The sequence below is a fragment of the Dipodomys ordii genome, unplaced genomic scaffold, assembly GCF_000151885.1.
Source record: "Dipodomys ordii isolate 6190 unplaced genomic scaffold, Dord_2.0 Scaffold88, whole genome shotgun sequence".
Taxonomy (NCBI): domain Eukaryota; kingdom Metazoa; phylum Chordata; class Mammalia; order Rodentia; family Heteromyidae; genus Dipodomys; species Dipodomys ordii.
This window is the reverse complement of record NW_012267304.1, coordinates 4,739,493-4,760,756: the sequence shown is the minus strand read 5'-3', so window position 1 is coordinate 4,760,756 and position 21,264 is coordinate 4,739,493. Positions and strand designations below refer to the sequence as shown.

The 21,264-nt window shown below is 38.6% G+C and overlaps 1 protein-coding gene across 7 annotated transcripts in view; it reads left to right on the top strand.

The window, feature by feature from the left end:
- Nucleotides 1-1,272: 1,272 nt before the first annotated feature.
- The window catches only part of Acsl4 (acyl-CoA synthetase long-chain family member 4), a 99,758-nt gene continuing 79,766 nt past the window's right edge, over nt 1,273-21,264 (top strand). For 3 of the 7 annotated variants that reach the window (XM_013025875.1, XM_013025874.1, XM_013025869.1), the window contains exons 1-2: nt 1,273-1,408; nt 2,183-2,289. The gene's annotated coding sequence lies outside the window, so the exon portion shown is untranslated. Of the gene's footprint in view, nt 1,409-2,182; nt 2,290-14,718; nt 14,804-21,264 lie in introns of all 7 variants that reach the window. The other 4 variants (XM_013025876.1, XM_013025871.1, XM_013025870.1 and 1 more) reach the window with 3 other exon arrangements.

The window sequence follows — 21,264 nt, the reverse complement described above, 5'->3', positions numbered from 1 at the left end:
TAAGCAAGCACAGGAAGTGGGGCTTACTTGAGTTCAAACCCTAGTAGCTTCAATAAAATTTTGGAGGTTATAGATCTAGGTACCCGTATTTGTTTTTTTTTTGTGTTTTTTTTGGGTCCGGTCGTGGGGCTTGAACTCTGGGTCTGGGCACTGTCCCTCAGCTCTTCAGCTCAAGGCTAGCGCTCTACCACTGAGCCACCTTCCCAGCCCCCAGTACCCGTATTTGAACAAGTACTCCAGATGAGTCTGATGTACATTAAAGTAAGAACTACTGTAGGTTGTAATTTGAGGTAGTGCGTAATATATACAGATATCTGGTAATTTTGTGAGAAGAAGAAAAACAGCAAGTGATGACAAATGCCGGTTACCAGCAGGAAATGGAAGCCAGCCCACCATAATGCATCTGGTAACTGGCAGAATACCTGACATTTATTTTTTGGGTGATACATTCTTGGCAGTTTGTCACTATGGATTTGCAATTACAGTCTGTCCCTTTTGAAGTCCCGAGACCGTTCGGTGGAATTTTATTTTCAGCAGTAATTTTTCAAAGCTCTTGGGAGAACCATTTGGAGGAGTGGCTTTTCAGTAGCCATCAGAACAGTAATGTACTTCAGTACTAAGTTGACTTGTCTGCTTATCACTTCTTGTCTGATTTTGCCAATACCCCTAGTGGAAACCGTACGTCTTTGAGGTATTTGAGGAGCTAGTGGGAGCAAGAATCTTGAGGTGAGCAAACAAGATAAAGGGATGGGGAGGTATTAGTCAAGCTACTAGGAGCTGGTCAAAGAGTGTTAAGATCTGTCTCTAAAGGAAGAGCAATTAAGTCTAAAGATGAGTATCTTTAAAGGCAGCTGGAAGATGACCTCAGGGGAACTTTCATTCCGGGTGGAGTCCAGAAAAGCAGGTGCGGGCGTGACTCTGTGTGTACCTCAACGCAGTTAGGCATCAGGCTGTCCCGAAGCACACTCCTCTGCCTTGCCAGCCAGCCAGGCGGCAGTGGAAACCAGGAGGGAGCCGTTAGACGCCTCCGCGCGCCGGCTGGGCCCTTTCCCTCTCCCACTACCCTCCTTCCCGCAGCTGGAAGCCTGTTGGGCTCCGCCTTTCAGCTGACGTCCTGGGCGAGCGGAGGGCGGGCGCGTGGGTGGGCCGAGTCGTCCGCTGCCTGCGATTCGGCCGGCTCAGCCACACCACTGCGCGCCCCCGCTCCGCCCGCCCCTCCGGGCGCGTCTTTTCCGGGCTCGCGCCACACCCCGCCTCCGCTGGCTGTCCGGGTGCGCGCGCACTGCTTGGGCTGCGGCTTTTTCTCTGGCCTCCGCGGCGCGCCCCTCCTCGCCCCAGCACTAGCGGACAAGCGGTTCTTTTCCGTGAGGTTTACGAGAGCCAGGTGCCGGCCGGCTGCGAAAACGCGGTAAGTAACCCCAGGGAAGGATGCTGTGGCCCCGTTACCCCAGTTCTGTGGGCATCCGAGACCCCAGTTGCTACGGGGTTAGTACCCCTCACCTGATCTGGGGGGAGGTAAGGTGAACATTTCCACTAATCGGAATCGGCTGCTTTCTTCTTGAGCCTGGCATGTGGCCTTGCGTGCCGCCCCACGATCAGAAAAATTCCCGCCGTCACTATCGATATCTCCGTTGGCGGGGGTGGGGGGATCCCCGCGAACGTGGCTAGATTTTTTCCTACCGACCACTGCACTCCGAGGGCCAGAAGGTATCATCGGGAGTGCTCCTCCTTTACAAAGCACATGTAGGGCTGGTAGACCTCCAAACGACCTTTAGGGCGCCCCTAGACCTCAGCTCCATTTTGTGCCCTCCCACTCGTCCTATAACTGAGAGTTATCAAGGGGTCTCTATGGGTGTACAAACATCTGCCCCCTCGAATTTGAGGGATGCTCTAGCTTCCAGTATCCTCTTAGTATCTGTGCCTCTAGGAATGTTCGAAAACAGCTGGATTCAAACAGAAACATACACTCCGTGTTCTGTCTGCATCCCTGCTGTCGGTGGTTGCTGTATATTTAGTATTGGCTTATTCACTTCCTCTTCCTCTCATTTCAGTGTCTGAAACAACTGTGGCTAAATGTCTATAGATGCACAAAACCTTAGGAGAATATGATTCATTGACTAATCCCATCAAGGGGTTACATATTTGAAATAAGACGTCATTTCTCCTTTTTTTTTTACTCCAGCATCCCCTCCCTCGAAGGCATTTCTTCACCCACTTGAAATTACTTTGCTCCATCCACTCTTTTCACCTTAAAAAACAAAGGAGTCAATCCTGTTTTGAGAAACAAAGGTGAGTTGCAAAATCGGTAAAATCCCATTGAACCAAATCTCATTAAAAAAATGAGCACTTGGTTTTATTAGTAAATATTTTAATCAACTGCTCTGTTTCTTCTGCAAAAATAATTTCACCTGTTAATACACTTGGACTTCAGCATACATAATTAAGGTCCCTTCTATGTTCTCATTCTTTAGACTTCTAAATTCGTGTTGCTGCATAACACACACTAACATTTATACCTGTTAGAAACTTGTAAAGGAATGAATACGCCATACCTAATATATAACTGTAAATGGTTAGGAACGTTTAAAAAATTGAACATATCTCATTCATTCTGTTTGAATTATTTCGTTCTCCCTTTCCTTTGTCACTTATTTTTGTGCCCGACTGTCAGGATATGATGGTTAAGAAGACACCTTCTACTCTATGAATTTATACCTTACAAAGATGGTGAGGTTGAGAAAACACAGATGTAATTGTATTCAAAACAGCAACAGTCAAATAGGGGGGGTCTAAACAAAAACATAAAGAAATTAAGATTCCATAGGAGATGACTATATTATGGCCTCTACACTTTTAAAAATTTGCTTTTGGGTTGGGAATGTGGCTTAATGGTAGAGTGCTTGCCTAACATGCGTGAGGCCCTGGGTTCGATTCTTTAGTACCACATAATCAGAAAAAGCTGGTGGTGGGATTGTGGCTCAAATGGTAGAGTAGCCTTGAGAAAAGCTCAGGGACAGTACCCAGGCCCTGAGTTCAAGCGCCAAACTGGCAAAAAAATTAAAAAAATTAAAATTTACTTTTGTTTTCCACCTTGACTTTCAATTATTGAGCCCTGAGAAGAAGTTAAATTTTTTTTCTACTCCTGCCCCTGACTGATCTTATACTCTTTATTTTCTCCTGTTTTTGACTTTGAATTTTGAGATAGTAATAGATTGTTAAACAACCCTAAGAAATGATACTGATTATCTGATTTCACCTAGTGGTGACATCATGCATTATTACTGTGTAACATCACAACCAAGAAATTGAAATAGATAAATCTACTCACTGTATTTGGATTTTGTGTTTTAAAGATGCACCCTTTTATGTGAGCATTTACTTATAGGCAATGTTGATCTATGTATAGATTCGTATGATCACGATAGACAAATCATAAAGCAGTTCTCTCATTACAAGCATCCCTTATGTTACCCTTTATTATTAATCTTTCTCCCTTTTTCCCTGACCCTACAGCATCACTGATTTGTTTTCCATGTTATCTCATCATTTCAATAATGTTATATAAATATAATCACGCAGTAGTCACTTTTCAAGATTAGCTTTATTTTTCACTTGGCATAATTCCTGGGGGATTGGTGCCAGGGTTGTATCTTTTATCAGTAATCTGTTCTTTTTCATTGCTGAGTAGTGTTCCATGGTGTGGGTATATTTTAAACCATTCACTTCTCAAATGACATCTGTTATTTCCAGGGTTTTATTATTTCTGGCTTATTATAAAGAAAGCCCCTGTAAGCAATTATGTACATGATTTGTATGCATATAAATTTATATTTCTAAATAATTACTGGGTTATATGGTACTTGCGTGTATATTTCTTCTTTATTTTTTGTTGGTCGTGGGGCTTGAATTCTGGGCCTGGGCACTGAAGAACCTGAGTTTTTCAGCTCAAGGTGAACACTACCACTTGAGCCACAGTGCCACTTCCCGTTTTCCGGTGGTTTATTGGAGATAAGAGTCTCACAGACTTTCCTGCCTTGGCTGGCTTTGAATTGCAATCCTCAGATCTCAGCCTCCTGAGTAGCCAGGATTACAGGTGTGAGCCACCATTGCCGGGCTTTGTGTGTGTGTGTGTGTGTGTGTGTGTGTGTGTGTGTGTGTGTCTGTCTGTCTGTCATAGGGCTTGAACTTTGGGCCTGGGCACTGTCCCTCAGCTCTTCAGTTCAAGGCTAGTGCTTTACCACTTGAGTCACAGCGCCACTTCCAGTTTTTTCTGCTTATGTGATGCTGAGGAATGGAACTCAGGGCGTCATGCATGCGAGACAAGTACTCTTACCACTGAGCCACCTTCCCAGCCCCATGCATGTATATTTCTGTGAGGCTCTCCATATAATTTTCTGCAGTAGCTGAACCATTTTATGTTCCTATCCATAGTGTGCAAATGTTCCTCATCCTCATTAATGTATATGTATATATATATATATATAAATTTTATATAGTAGTATATAGATATAGATAGAACAGTACTTGAATGTAGGGTCTCATGCTCTTAACAACATAGCTTGCTTACTTATGGCTTATGCCCTACTACTTCAGCCACACTTCCAGTCCCATTTTTTCTGGTTAATTGGAGATAGTCTCTTGGAATATTCTGCTTGACCTGGCTTTGAACCATGAGCCTCCAATATCAGCCTCATAAGTACCTAGGATTACAGACATGAGCCACCAATACCTGGCAATATTTTCTGTAGTAGCTATTTTGATAGGTGAGAACTGATATCCACTTGTATATTCATTTGCAAATTTCCGAGTGGCTAAAGGTATTGTCATATCTATATGCTTTTTGAAGAAATACCAGATGCCAGTGGCTCACACATATAATCCTAGCTACTCAGAAAGCTGAGAATGAGGATTATAGTTCAGAGCCATCCTGGGCAGAAAAGTCTATGAGACTCATCTCCAATAAACCATCAGAAAACTGGAAGTAGCACTGTGGCTCAAGTTGTAGAGGACTTGCCTTGAACTTATAGAGCTCAGGGACATTGCCCAGGCCCAGAGTTCAAGCCCTACAACTGACCAAAAAAAAATACCTTTTCCTATCTTTTATCTGTTTTCTAGTTAAATTTTTAAAAACTGGTTAGTTTTGAGAGTTCTTCATGTATCTTAAATACTAACCCTTTGTCAGATATGTGGTTTGAAAATATATTCTTTCACTTCTTTAGTTTCCTTTCTAACTTGTTCACAGGAAGTTTTACAGAATAGAATGCTTTGGGGCTAGGAATGTGATTTAGTGGTAGAGTGCTTGCCTAGCATGCCAGAAACTCTGGGTTTGATTCCTCAGTACCACATAAACAGAAAAGCCTGGAAGTAGCTCTGTAGCTTAAGAAGCTCAGGAAGAGTGTCCAGGCCCTGAGTTCAAGCCCAGGGCTGGGAAAAAAAGAATCTACAGAATAGAATGTTTTAATTGATTTTTTTTTCTTTTTTTGTTTTTGGGTCCTGTCATGGGGCCTGAACTCTGGGCCTGGGCACTGTCCCTCAGCTCTTCAGTTCAAGGCTAGCACTCTACCACTTGAACCACAGCACCACTTCTGGCTTTTTCTGTGTTTGTGGTGCAGAGGAATTGAACTCAGGGCCTCATGCATGCAAGGCAAGCACTCTACCACTGAGCCCCTTCCCAGCCCTCTTTCACTTCTTTCTGATCTGTAGACTACCCATGGTTTGTCTGCAAGAAATGTGAGCATTTTCTCTTTTTACAGTCCCTGAGTTTAAATATGCTCTTTAACAAGAGGCCTTAAACTTACCATGTGATAAACTCTCATCATATTAAAATGGCTACCAACCATTTTCCTTTACACAAATATACTGTCTACATGACCAGGATGTCAACTATAACATAAAATTCTGTATTTTAAAATTAAATAGGCACATGATATGCAAAAGAGGTTGTAGTTTTCGCATTCTAAATTAAACATTTTGGCAGAACTGGAAAGTATTCCCTCAGATAACAAATTTGTGTTCTCATTTAATCATATTTTGAAAGTCTGCTTCTGTATTTTCAATAGTGGTTATGAATCTTGACCATGAATTTAGTAGACTTGTCCTATGTACTTTATCAAAATACTGAGTAAATTATTTCACTGTCTACACTGTACCTTTTCCTTCTATAGTAGCTACTTTGCATTCATTTTTTTTGTCGTTTGTGGGGCCTGAACTTGGCCTGGGCTCTGTCCCTCAGCTCTTCAGCTCTTCAGCTCAAGGCTAGTGCTCTACTACTTGAGCCACAGTGCCACTTCTGGCTTTTTCTGCTTATGTAGTGCTGAGGAATCAAACCCAGGGCTTCATGCATGCAAGGCAAGCGCTCTACCACTGAACCACCTTCCCAGCCCTTTAGCATTCTTTTTTAATTGCTTTTTCCCCCTGGGTCTGGGCGCTGTCCCTGAAATCCTTTTGCTCAAGGCTAGCAATCTAACACTTAAGCCACAGCACCACTTCTCGCTTTATCTGTTATTAGAGATAAGAGTGTCACGGATATTCTTGCTCCAGTTGTCTTTGAACCACAATCCTCTGATTTTACTGTTCTGAGTAACAAGGATCACAGGCCTGAGCAACCAGTACCTCACTGATTTTAACCGTTCTTAAAATAATATGTTAGCTTGAAGTGATGTTCATAATTTTATATTTTAAAAAATGTGTGCGCTTATGTTATGAAAAGAAGGTAAAAGATAAGTGATTTTGATAATTTGTTTTTTCAGGGTTGTAATGTCATTACCATGTCCATTTGTGTGTATTTGATCAAATAAGTATGCAGCTAGGGAAGTGGATTTTTACTTGATAAAGATCAAACTTTGGGGGCCAGAAAAATACTCCTGTGGTCAAATCCTGTGTACCACCTGTTTTTGTAAATAAACTTCTATTGGAACATAGCCACATCCATTCATTTATGTATTGTCTGGTTATATTCACAATACAATCTTAGAGCCTGCTAAGCCAATTTATGTTCTAGAGGTTTATAGAAATATATGATTATCACAGAGATAAGATTATCTTAGAAATGATCTTTTTTCTGTGTTCTAAAGGAAATTTAACAGACTTTATGTTGACCTTTTCTATCTTGGTTTCATTTCTATGGGTATTGTGGTTCTGAAAATTGCCTTCATTTTCTTGGCTAAACCTAGCAGCCACATGAAAGCATACTCTAGGAGTTGGGAAGGAAGATTTTTTTTTTTGTTATTTGGAAGTGTAGGCTATTTCATTGTGGATGTAAAATACATTGTGGCAATTAATAAGATTCAGATAGGGGCCTATGCAGTCAAGATGCATTCTTGGAGTTCTTATTGTGAGCCAGAGTAATAATGAGTAATCCAGGCAAAGAAATCCTTTTGCAACTGAAACTACATGATGATTTTTAAATTCATAGTAGTAATGAGGTTGTTAAACTAAACTTAGATGTTTATTATTTTGTTTATATATAGCTTCCTTTTGTAAGTTAAATTGACATTTCAGTTTTTTAATTTTTTTATTTTCTTTGGTTGGTTTTGGGGCTTGAACTTTGGGTGGGCGCTGTCCCTCATCTCTTCAGCTCAAGTCTAGTGCTCTACCACTTCGGGGTTTCTGAGTGGTTTATTGGAGATAAGAGTCTCATGGACTATCTTGCCTGGGCTGGCTTTGAATGGTGATCCTCAGATCTCAGCCTCCTGAGTAGCTAGGATTACAAGCGTGAGCCACCTATGGCTGGCTATAAACTTTTTTTTTCGGTTGTGGGGCTTGAACTCTGGGCCAGGGTGCTGTCCTTCAGCTCTTTAGATCAAGGTGATTGCTCTACCACTTGAGCCACAGGATCACTTCTTTCAGTTCTTTTAGATAACCTTAGTGTGATGTTGAGAAAGGAAATAGAGTTAGGACAGTTGGCCATACATTTGGAAGGAAATGGATCCTCTCTTCCCAGCCTATACAGAAATAAACTAAGGATATAGTTTAAAAGTATGAGTATTTATTTAAAAACCTGGGATGCATAAGACACTATAACAAAGTCAAAAGGACAAGTGGTAGAATGGAAGAAATAGGGGCTATAAAAGTTGTAATACTGTAATTAATTTCCATTTGACCCACCATTTTAGATGATGATCTATTTCCTTTCTGAAATACATTGAGCACCAGATATTTGTTCTTAGTAGGCTGGTGTCCAGTATTCCAATCTGCTTTTGTACTCACCAGTACAGCAGTAGTTTTTTACTACTGCATTTGATATTGGTTGATTGTATATGTATTTTGTTTTGGTGTGTGGAAATGAAACCCAGACATTTGTCCATACTGGGCAAGCATTCTACCACTGAGCTACATTCCCAACTCATGATGTTGTTTAATATCTTGTAGCCTGATAAAATATGATTGGGGAGAATTGGAATCCTTATGGAAAACTTTCAGATGAAATGGTAAGATGTCAGGGAATTGATTTATATTATATGAGGGCGTGGAGGTAGGAAATGAGTACATGTTAAAGCATATGGATAATTTTTTAAAGCTGAGTGAAATTTAGGTTCATTTTAATGAAAGAAATTGTGTTGAAAAGAATTAGATATGGATAAGACAACTATAAAAGATTTGTGTAAAATAGATATAAAAATCTAAAACTGTTTTGTACTTACATTGCTTTGCAAGTGTCTTCAGTTTTGTGAAGTTTTACACTAAGAGTGCAATCAATAGGCCTGGAGTTAAGGAAAGAGTCTTAGCCTCTATGTAGAAATTTCATAAATGAGTGTACCTTTCCAACTCATAGAATGAAATATTTGTCTTGTACTATTAAATTTTTTTCACCCAAAATTACTTTTTACATGAGTAGCTAACTGTTTCAAATCATATTAAACTTCTGGTATATAATAGGTCATTACGTCCTACAGATAGGTAATAAGCAGGTGCCCATTAGTAAAAGTAGTATAGGCATTTTCAAGAAAAGAAAAAAAATAACTAAAAAAGAGAAGATGTTTAAGTTTGCTTGATTAGAGAAATGCAAATGTATGTTTCTGCAAATGCTTTGGCAAAAACTAAATATAATACTTTTAGCAAATTTATACTATGTAAGAAGTCCCTCAATCATGCCATTTAAAAATGTACATATATTTAGAGCCAGAATTTTATTAGAAAACCCTTGTAGGGGACAAGCTGCCTATGTACATAAAGCTATGTAAAGTTTCACTGCAGTGAAATAATTTACAACACTGAAAACTTGGCAGCATCCTATATATCCATCCTTAGGGGAATGATCTAAATAATAGGTTGTACTCATAATATCATTGGGCTATTAAAAAGAGAAGACAAAAAAACTCTGGAGGTAGACAGACCTATTTGAAGTAGTTGGTATAGGAATTTCAGAGTTGGTAAGTGGCATATGAAGGGAATTGTAGATGGTGATTCTATTTAACTGAAAGTAAACAAATTTTATCATATATATAGATAATAAAATCTTTCTGATTGATAACACACCTGCATATTTACTTCCAGAGGAAAGGGAGTATTATAGGAATACTTTTACTTCTTACCTTACACAATTTTATCATGTATCCAGAAATTTATAATTGCTATTTAGTTAGTAGTTATGAAGATTCATAACAAACTTTTGCATACTGGAAGATAGGTATAATACACTTACATTATTATATAATTACATTCATACAAATGTAATGGCTTGTGCTGAGTGAGCACAGGTTTTAACTTTTAATCAGAATGTCAAAATAGTATTTGTATTTTCTAAATTTCAACATTGAATTATAAAGAAGAATAAAGATACCATAATCTCATTCCCAGACAGATCCATTGTTAATTTTCTGGTACATACACATATGTTTACATTTGCACATTTGCCAGTATGCATGTGGGCACGTTCATGAGCGGGTACAAACATGTTTAGCATCTTTCTACAAAAATGAGTTCTTAAAGCTATGTATATATGACCATATAAGATAATGTTAAGTGAAATGAACCCCAAGATAGGGACACAGGTAACCACCTTTCTTTCTTGTTATTGTTTTTAAAGTATTTATAATGTACAATGTGATTTTTTGTTTCTTTAGTATGTTCTTCCCCCATGGTATAACCCGTTTTCACTGTATTTGATTCTGGTGCCCTGCATCTTGTGTATACATTTTTCTGGTTTGGGGAGGGGAAGGGAAATAATAAAATTATGAAATAAGGATACAGGTTGACCCATTGTAACAATGAGATATACAAGACACTATGTTGAAAACGATCTTTACAACTTCAGGGTGGGAGTGAGGGAGGAGGATTTCTGGAGGTAGGGAGGGAAGGGATGGTAGGGGAAAAACAAAGGAGGAGGTAAAATGTATTCATTACCTTATTCATGTAACTATAACCCCTCTGTATAGTATTTTTTACAATAACAAACATAAAAAATAAGTTCTTGCTATGTGTATTGGTTTGTAACTTGCTTTCTTTACCTTGACATTATACTGCAAGCATTTTTCACAATTGATGGTTCTGAATAAGAGAAGACATCCAGCATTTTTCTAGGGGCAACTATCATCTTGGGGGAAAAGCTCTGGTCACCAAAAGTAAATCACCAAGAAAATTTGTAGTTCCCAGTGTTGAATCAGTTCACTTCTATTTGAATTTAACTAAACATGTTACACTTCATAGTTGGGTTATATTCGGAGAAACGTGTTCATTTTGTCATTGGGTGAGCATCACAAGTTGTATTTTTGCAAATCTACCTTATAGCCTACAACACATCTAGTAGACATAGTGTATGATGGCATGTTGTATGACTGGCAGCCCTAGGTTTGTTTACACCATATTACCACAAATATGAGTAATGGGTTATGCCACAGTGTTATTAGATGATAAAAATTTATGAGCCTCATTGTAATTGTGTGGGACCATTCATACAGGCAGTGAGTTGTTATGGAAATGTCAGCTTTCAGTGCTTCACAGTATTTAAGTTGTAGTTACTAGTGATGATGTATAAGTGCAATATGTTGAAATGCCATTGGGAAGCTTTTTTTTGTGATTTTTTTTTTATTGGTTGTGGGGCTTGAACTCTGGGCCTGAGCGCTGTTCCTCAGCTCTTGAGCTCATGGCGAGCACTCTACTGCTTGAGCCACAGTGCCACTTCCAGGTCTCTAGTGGTTTATTGGAGATAAGAGTCTCATGGACTTTCCTGCCTGGGCTGGCTTTGAACCATGATCCTCAGATCTCAGCCTCCTTAGTAGCTAGGATTACAGGTGTGAGCCACCAGCACCTGGCTTGTTGTGTAAATTTTTTTGTGTAATTCTTGGATTTGAATGCAGGACTGTACACTAGACAGGCACTTTATCATTTAAAATGCCCCCAGGCATAATGAAGTTTTAAAAACTAAACTTGAATGATTATTTATTTTTATCCAAAGGAAAATCAACTTCTGTTTCTAATGTTTGGCTAAAGGTATGTAGTGCGGAACTCTTCATTTTACATCTTAGACATGTAAAGAAAATCTAAGCAATAGTAGCAACATGAATCTTTGTCTATGATATCCTTGTTTATATCATGCAAATTTGAATATTAGGAGAACAATGATGGAACAACAAGATTTGGGAAATAGTTTTGTATGCTGCTGTTATTATTTAGAGGTATTTATTAAATCCTCCAAAGGGCCATTATATGGGTTTATATGCAGATTTAGAGGTTGAAAGTATGTTGTTTTGGTTGTCATTGTTGTTTTGGAGAAGGAATCTAAGTATATAGGCCAGAGAGCTTCAAGCTGGCCTTGAATTCACTTTCTTCCTGCTTCAGCCTTCCAAGTACTGTGGTAATAGGCATACAACCCCATGCCTAACTGAAATACAATGCTTTTTTAATGCAGCCTTAAACAAAATTATTTTCCACAAATCCAATAAGACTTTTTTTTTTGGAGGTCATGGGGCTTGAACTCTGGGCCTGGATGCTGTCCTTGAGCTCTTCTGCTCAAAACTGCTCTACCATTTGAGTCACAGTGCCACTTCCAATTTTCTTGTGGTTAATTGGAGATAATATTCTCATGGACTTTCCTGCCCTGGCTGGCTTTGAACAGTGATCCTCAGATCTCAGCCTCCTGAGTAGCTAGGATTACAGGTGTGAGCCACTGGTGGTTGGCCAATAAGACATTTTAGAAGATAAGATTCAACTTGGCAAAAGTGGTGTTAATGTGAAGACTCTGCACAACTAGTCATTTTTGTTATGGTGACTGTAACAGTTCTTATTTTTCCAGATTGTCTTCATCCTGACCTTTTGGAAATTGATTTCATAGTGGGAAGATTTTCCTCTAAGAGGCGCTGTCAACTGGACAGACATTACAGGGGAATCAGAATAGAAATTCTCTGTTTCTCACTTAATGAGGAGGGCATGTGAAAGTAGACCATTAGAGAGGTGCTGAAAATATTAATGATGGATTCTTGTGGTTATTATCAGGCTAATGCAGTGGAGTGGCCTGGTGAAATAATCTGCTTTCTCTTAGTTATTTTGTTTGTTACCTGTACAATGTGTACTTTATCTATTTTAATATAATTTTAATTTTTAAAAATTAGTAGTAAGGATTTGAAGGGCCACTGAAGGTACCTGAGTGATGTGTCATAAAATAAAATCCTAGAGAAATGGACAGAACTTCTAAAAAGATGGTGATGGTTCATTGTGCTCAGAATAGGGTAGTCATGTTTCTTAAATGAACTAAAAAGCTGGGAAGTTCCCTCAGACAGGAAACAGGAACTTCATGAATGAACTTAAAACCCAATCATGGCTTTGAGAAGAGAGCTCACACTAAAATTGGATGGGTTGAAGCCAAATGAAACATGCCATGATCACAAAGATACTAAGTTGAGAAGCAGCGTAAAAGCATAGTTGAAAAATTCTAACTTTACAGAAGGATAGAACTGGGCAGAAGTAGTTATAACAATTGTCACATGAATAATGTTTCTGACAAGTAGAACAGAAGAGGGAAAAGCAGGCTAAGGATAATAACATCCCATCAACTGGAACCACGGAAACTTTCTATATTTGGTCAAAAGTCAATTTCAGAGTTAGTCTAAGATGATTTAAAGCCTTTGGAATATTTGAGGTGCAGAAAGCATCAGATACCAAAACAAGACCAAAAAGCATTTAAGAAGGCATTGGGATTCCCTCTGTGTGCAGACAAATCCTTGACACTGGTAGATTAGAATTTCTGTGAAGTAAATTGTTTCCAAAAGGCAGAAACTAAAAAAGATAGTGCTCAGATGTACTTTTGGTGAATTATTTAACCCTTAATTGAGAAGCAATGTAGTATTTATTTCCCCCAATAGAAATGTCAGTATGAGCATATTCATGCAAATTTTCCTACATGTGACATATTTATAAGCAAAATAACCTAAGGAGTTTGTTTTTGTGTTATTCGATTCAAAGTTCCTCCAGAATTATTTGTACTGCTTGATTTAGCTTCTGGTTTTAGTGTCAACTCGACAGGCAAGCATTTTAATGTGAAAACAGGTTTTTTGCTTGTATAATATATTTATGTTAATTTTTAACATCCTCTTGATAACTAGAGATTAAAATGTTTGAAGGAAAGGAGCTTTCCTTAGGAAATAGCCCATAAAGAAGCCAGCAGTTTCCTCTTATCTGCTGTAGTTTCACTTTCCACAGTTTCAGTTACCCATAGTCAACCACAATCTGAAAATATTAAATGGAAAATTCCAGAAGTGAACAACTTGTGAATTAAAAATAACCTTTATTACAGTTCATTGTTATATGGTTCTATTTTGTTATTGTTATTAATCTACTGTGCCTAATTTATAAATTAAACTTATCATTGGTATGTTTGTTTAGAAACAAATAGCTCATAAGGAGTTTAGTATGATCCACAGTTTCAGGCATCTGAGGACCACTTGGAACATAACTGCCAGGGATAAAAGGGTGGATACTGGGCTTAATGACAGGTGTCATTAAGGGCTGTTTTAGAAGAAACAACTGCAAAATCAAAAACCTTCATGGTGATTTCCCCAGCTTCTCTTTGTCTTAGATTTCCCAACATCAGTTTAATAGCTCAGCTTTGTCTTTGTATTTTTTTGTTACTGTTGTTGGTCATGCGGTTTGAACTCTCAGGGCCTGGGCACTGTCCCTGGTCTTTGTGCTCAAGGCTAGCACTCTATCACTTTGAGCCACAGCACAACTTCTGGATTTCTGGTGGTTAATTGGAGATAGGAATCTTATGGACTTTACTGCCTAGGCTGGCTTGGAACCACAGTCCTTAGATCTCTGCCTCCTCATTAGTTGGGGTTACAGGCATGAGCCACTGGTGCCCAGCTATCTTTGCATTTCTTTTGGGACTTGTTTGGCTAGAATTGAATGGAGTACACAATAATCACTATGATTAAAAAGACACTAGCCCTTCCAGTTGCCCTAAGTCATAACTCATGAAGGGTATAAAGAGATAAGTGCTCCACAAAAGATGGTGGCTCTCACATTTGGAAGGAAAACATTCTGTGGTGGGAAAACTCTCCAATCCCTGTCTTATCTCTATGACTCTTTGCATTTGTGCTGTTGTTGCTTGGTTACATGAAATATTTCTGTGGAGTGATTAGTCTGTGATAGAAGTAACAGTAAAATAGGAGATTTTTTCTAAATACAAGTTTCAGATAGCTGGTAATTTTCTAAAAAATTTATACTAGATCTTATATACTTGTTAGCCACATAGGGATAAAGTATTTGTTTACATCTTATTTCCAGTTGTCATCTACCAGGGAAGACTGGTTGCTGCTTGTGTGTCCCACCTTTGACTTAAGGGTCATCTTGCTTAGGGCACTGCCAGCAGGTAAGAAGTATATATGCTGTTTCTAAAGATGTGGACAGAGTGAATTTATGATCTGTAGCCAGAGTGTACCTTGAATTTTGAAAAACTTAACAGCCCCTTGAAAACTGAAGATTAAAAACCAAAATGTTTGAAGGAATCTGGAGTGGAGTTTATACTTACGGGATATTTTATTTAAAAACTAAGTTGAAATTGATGTTCCTTAATCTAAGTGGTGTATTAAGAAGCTCTGCTGTGTTCAGTTTGTTGAACAGTGACTCCAGGAAAAGTCTGCAAAATTAACTCAATACTTGGTCATTCTTTCTAAAGGGTAAGATTAGTTTTTAAATGTGATATTTTTTCATTTTATTTTATTGTAAAGATGCTGTACAGAGGAATTCCAGTTGCATGAGTAATTACATGGTATTTTATTGGTTGTGGGGATTGAACTCTGGGCTTGGGCACTGTCTTTGCACTCTTCAGCTCAAGGCAAGCACTCTACCACTTGAGCCACAGTGCCACTTTCGGTTTTCTAGTGGTTTATTGGAGATAAGAGTCTCGCAGACTTTCCTGCCCCGGGCTGGCTTTGAACTGTGATCCTCAGATCTCAGCCTCCTGAGTAGCTAGGATTACAGGCGTGAGCCACCAGCTCCCAGCTACATGGTGTTTTAATAAGATAAAAGTACCTCATTTTGAAATGAGTAGCTAAGTTTGGTTGCAAGAATTGTTTTCAACATAGTCAATTTCTATCATTTTATTTGATTGGCCTTTTTATGGCATAACATTTATTACATTATCATGGATATGTGGTATATGTACATATATCCATACATATATGTATATATGTGTGTGTATACATATGTATATGTATCCATATATGTGTGTATATATGGGCATATATATTTATATATATACACACACCTTTATATACATACATACATGGAGAGAGAGAAAGAGAGAAAATGCATTGGGAGAAGTGACTTAAGAATTTTAAGACTGGGATGGGAAGGTGGCTCAGTGGTAGAGTGCTTGCCTAGCATGCATGAATCCCTGGATTTGGTTCCTCAGTACCATATAAACAGAAAAAGCCAGAAGTGGTGCTGTGGCTCAAGTGGTAGCGTGCTAGCCTTGAGCAAAAGAATCTCAGGAACAGTGCCTAGGCCCTGAGTTCAAGCCCCAGGACTAGCCCCCCCCAAAAAAAATTTTTAAGACAAAATTGTTCTTAGACTTGTGGGCCCTGATAAAATCCCCCACTCCCCCACTCCATTTTTGGGTAAGCCTTCTGAGTAATGGGATTATCCTCTTTAAAGAAAATCAGTGATTCAAATTATAACTCACTGATAGTTAACCTGATTGGGTTGCATTGAGCTAACTTGTGGAATTATTCTCTAAATTTTCGGAGTTTGGTCCTTTACCAGGTCTACACTCATGTCTTGCTATTGTTAGACAGACCACTCTTCTTGGTCCCCCCGACCTTACCAGTACCACTTCCACCAGGATTTTTCCACCAGGATGTAAGCCTCAGTGTGGTTCTTTGTCTACCTTCAGGCACAATGGCCCTCGAAACTATGCAATGAGGGTATTGAACCCATAACATTGATAATATCTTCCTTATTCTTAAAAAAGAATGTGGTCTGTAAGATGCTCTACTATAACCGGTAGAACTTAAGGTGGAGGTATGATCAAAGAGAACATTGCACAACTATCTCTTGTGTTGACCTTAACTTTGGTTTAGAAGAAGAGTAAGCAGCTCATTATTCCATACACTTCAAAAATAATCTTATCTTTTTGTTTTTTTTAGTCGGTTGTGGGGCTTGAGCTCCGTGCCTGGGCACTGTCCCTCAGCTCTTCATCTCAAGGCAGGGGCTCTACCACTTGAGCCACGGTGCCACTTCTGGTTTTCTGGTGGTTTATTGGAGATAAGAGTCTCATGGACTTTCCTGTCCTGGCTGGGTTTCTCCTGGGATCCTCAGATCTCAGCCTCTTGAGTATCTAGGATTACAGGTATGAGCCACTGGTACCCAGCTCAAACTATTTATCTGTCACTAGAGTTGACATTGGTTTCCAATGTGGTAAGAAGGATTGAATTACTGTCTAGTTTATCAAGATGTTATATTTTTGAAATTAAATAATCACAACAGTATCTGCAAAGGAATGTCTTAAAGGCACTTTGCATTGCAGATGTAGCACAAGCTAAATTCATTAGGGATTTATGGACAGTATCTACTAAGAGGAAATATCAATACTTGAAATTGCAGCAGGGTTCTTGGCTGACCTTTGTATAGTGATTCATAATTCCCCTTCTTCTTCAAACAGTATTTCATTGACAAGGGAAAAAGACTTCGGCTGTGTTTGAGAATTTTTAGTACTCTTAACAGTTCTTATTTATTAAAAAAAAACCCTGTTCTTATTTTATTTTATTCTGCTGTGTTGGAGACTAAGCAGAGAGGCTTGAGCTTGCTAGGTAAATGCTTTACCACTGAGCTATATCCCAGAGCTATGTATGTTCTTCCTGCTGCATATAAAGGCCTCTGCAGAAGTGCTTATTTTATTTTAAATACTTAAGTAATGAAACCTCCATTAGGTCTGTTCCACAGTGGAATTAACTTACTCCAAATTTTTCATTTACTGCAACAATTTAACCAGACAGCTGGCTAGTCAAATTGATCAAGACCTTTTAGATTTATGTATTTTTGTGCCTGTACTAGGGCATGAACTCAGGGCCTGAGTGCTGTCCCTTAGCATTTTTACTCAAGGCTGGTATTCTACCACTTGAGACACAAACTCCACTTTTGGTTTTTCAGTGGTTAATCGGAGACAAGAGTCTCATGGACAATTCCTGCCCAGCCAAGCTGGCTTAAAATCACAATTCTGAGATCTCAGCCTCCTAAATTGCAAGGATTATGGGTGTGAGCCACTGGTGCCCAGCAAGACCTCCAGTTTTGTTTGTGCTTTCTGACACTTTAATCTTTTCCTCTGTATGCTTTTTTGTGACCAAATATTTGAAGGAAAAATAATATTTGAAGGAAAAATGAATTTAAGTTTAAAGTAACAATCTAGAATATTCAACTGTTACCTAAGCAGTAACAGGTATAACTGGATAATTGCAGAGGGTTTCTAGTATTCACTTGTAAAAGGTCTATAATCAGCTAGTATTATTAATGTGTGAAAATTCTATAATCATTATTTGGTTGCACTATTATTATATGGTTGTGAATTTCCTCGTGGATGACCTTCCTTTTCTATTCTGCTTATGTATCTAGCTCTCTGTTCTAGGCTACTTGCCACTTAAGATACTATCTTTTAAACAGTAGTCTCCATAAGAGTAGAACAGAGTCCATGCTAGTTGAATTGTGAAAAAAAAGTATGCATGTATATTTGTAACTACTTGGTATGAGAAACTAGATTAAAAATATACATTATGAAGGAAAAGGGTCGTCATTGGCTATCTTTAGCTTCCAATTTCTTCTCTCTTGAGTAATGTTATTATGGTAATCTTCTGTATTGATGTTTATAAAACCAAGTAAGTAGAGCTTTAACAATTTGTTGTCTGCTTCAGTGAGTAGACTGATATCTCTTTCATATTTAGGAGAGGCCAGATGATATAATTGTCTTTACAACGTTGTGTTGTAATGCTAGAAGTTATAATGGCTTACTGCCAAAGATTTTATGTGACCATACTCTTGTTTATATGTGGGGATGATGTAACTGAATTCATTTGTTTTTCTAGAGTAGAAAAACTTTGAGGCAGTACCTCATGCCCGATCCTAGCTACTCAGGAGACTGAGATTTGTGGATTGTGGTTCAAAGCCAGACTAAGCAGGAATTATTCAGGATCAGAGTTTGAAACCAGTTTGGGTTAAAAAAAGTCCACAAGCTTCTTTTTGTTTTTGCCAGTCCTGGGACTTGAATTTGGGGCCTTAAGCTTCATTTGTTCAAGGCTAGTGCTCTATCACTTGAACCATAGAACCAGTTCTAGCCTTTTCTGTTTATGTGGTACTGAGGAATCGAACTCAGGGCTTCATGCAAGCACTCACCCACTAAGCCACATTCCAAGCCCTCCAGGAGTTTATCTCCAATTAACCAGGAAAAAAAAAACAGAATTGGAGTTGTAACTAAAGTGGTAGACTGCGAACCTTAGCTAAGAAAGCAAATGGGCAGTGCCTTAGCCCTGAGCTCAAGCCCCATTACTGGCACAGAAAGTTTGTGTTCATTCTGTTTAAAAAGTGCCATTAGTACTTGCATTATTGTATTAAAATACTTTTATTTGTAATTATTTTAGATTTACAGAAAATGTATTAAGGAAAGTTCAAAGGAACCGTGTATTATTTGTGTGTCTAGCTTCCCTTAATCTTAGCATTTTATTTAGCCTAACACTAGTGCAATGCTGTTAAATATACTTTCAGTTTTACTGTATTTCCCTTTTCCTATCAAACTCTTTTATCTTTAAAAATCCAAATGTGTTGTACGTATTCATTTTAGAACACGTATGTAGATAAAAATAAAACAAAGCTTGGCTAATCCTTCTACTCAGAGACAACAGGTATTTTTAGCATACATCTGTTTATAGATTTTTCTATGGAGAATATAAATCCATTCCACAAAAAAGGTCTGGATTTCTTCAAAAGATAAGTTACAGTTGGGCACTGGTGCCTCCTACTTGTCATCCTTGCTATTTAAGAGGTTGAGATCTGAGGATCGCAGTTTGAAGCCGGCTTGGGCAGGAAAGGCCATGAGACTCCTTTTTCCAATTACAGAAAAAGCCAGAAGTGACACTGGTGTAGCTCAAGTGCTAGAGCGCTAGCGCTGAGCAAAAGTTGCTCATGGATAGCACTCAGGCCCAGAATTCAAGCCCCAGGACTGGCAAAAAGAAAAGGCGTGTTTCAGAACATACTTATAAGTTTTAAACTTACTGATTTACACTTAAATATAGCATTTTTTTGGTGTACCAGATCTTCTCATGTCTACTTTTTAATGTAGCTTATTCCTTATTCTTAGATCTTTTTTTGTTTTCTCCATTTCTTTGCTCACTTATTTACTACTTTTAAAGAAGCCAGTTGGTGTGTGTTCTCAAACTCTTCCTCAAACTAGAGAAATATGATATTCTCTCATAAGTCCCAATTGATTAATCTATGGATATTAGGTCAATCTCCTTGAAATTGCTGAGTTTTTACATGTAATGGATTTTGACTGTTGATATTTTTTTGTGGTTCAAACTGAAGTTTGAAAGTACTTCCTGAGTTGCTGTTGTGCTGCAGATGGGTAGGGTAGCCTCTGGCTCTGTTTACCCTATGTTCTTCCCCCATGGTATAACCCCTGTTTTCACTGTACTTGATTATGGTGCCCTGCAACTTGTTGATACATTTTTCTAGTTTGGGTAGGGGAAGGGAAATAACAAAATGCTGAAATAAGGATAAGGGTTGACCATTGTAACAACAGCAAGAAAGATAAAACCTCTTGTGCCCCATTCTTGGGGTTCATTTCGCTTAGCAACATCCTATCTGCTCAAAAATGCTGAAATAAGGATACAGGTTGACCCATTTCAACAATGAGATAGATGTACAGGATACTATGTTGAAAATGAACTTTACAACTTGGGATAGGGTAGTTGAGGAGGTGGAGAGGGAAGGGATGGTAGGGGAAAAACAAAGGAGGAGATAACAATGCTCCATAGAAAATGTACTCATTATCTTACTCATGTAACTGTAACCCCCCTGTACAGTATCTTTTCAATAAAAAATATATACTAAAAAAATAAAACTTACCTTTTTCACTTTACTGAGACTATCAGCATTTATTGACTAGCCAAAACTATCCAGATTCCCTTTGAATTAATCTCTGATAACGTAATATCCTTAAACCCTATCCCCGTGTTTTTTTTTTTTTTTGCCAGTTGTGGGGCTTGAACTCTGGGCCTGGGCACTGTGCCTCAGCTCTTCAGCTCAAGGCTAACACTCTTACCACCTGAGCCACAGCGCCACTTCCAGCTTTTTTTCTGTTTATATGGTGCTGAGGAATCAAACCCAGGACCTCATGGATTAGAGCCAAGCATTCTACCACTGAATCACCTTCCCAGCCCAAACCCTATCCCCATGTTAATGGCAGACTTAGAGAAGTTGAATTTCAGTGAATAGTTTCTGCTCAACTATACACTAGAGATAACTTTCAGCTTAAGAAATTGCTGGCCATCCTGGTTGTAGTTCTGTAGTGGGCAACTAGAGGCACTGCTGCCACCCAGTGGCACATTCTGGACAAGCTGCTGCTTTTCACAGTACCATACATTTTTTTCCCCACATGTGTGTTCTTCCATGCTATGGATTCATGATTTACCTCCCGTTTCTTGTCTCCACTTATGCCAGTAGCTCTTGTGGGTTTCACTTAGTTCAGCTGATATTCAAGAAGATGGAGTAGCCATGTAATTCTGCTGTGATACTCTTTATTTTCAGAATAGGGAACATGAACTAGTAAGTATAAACACACTGACT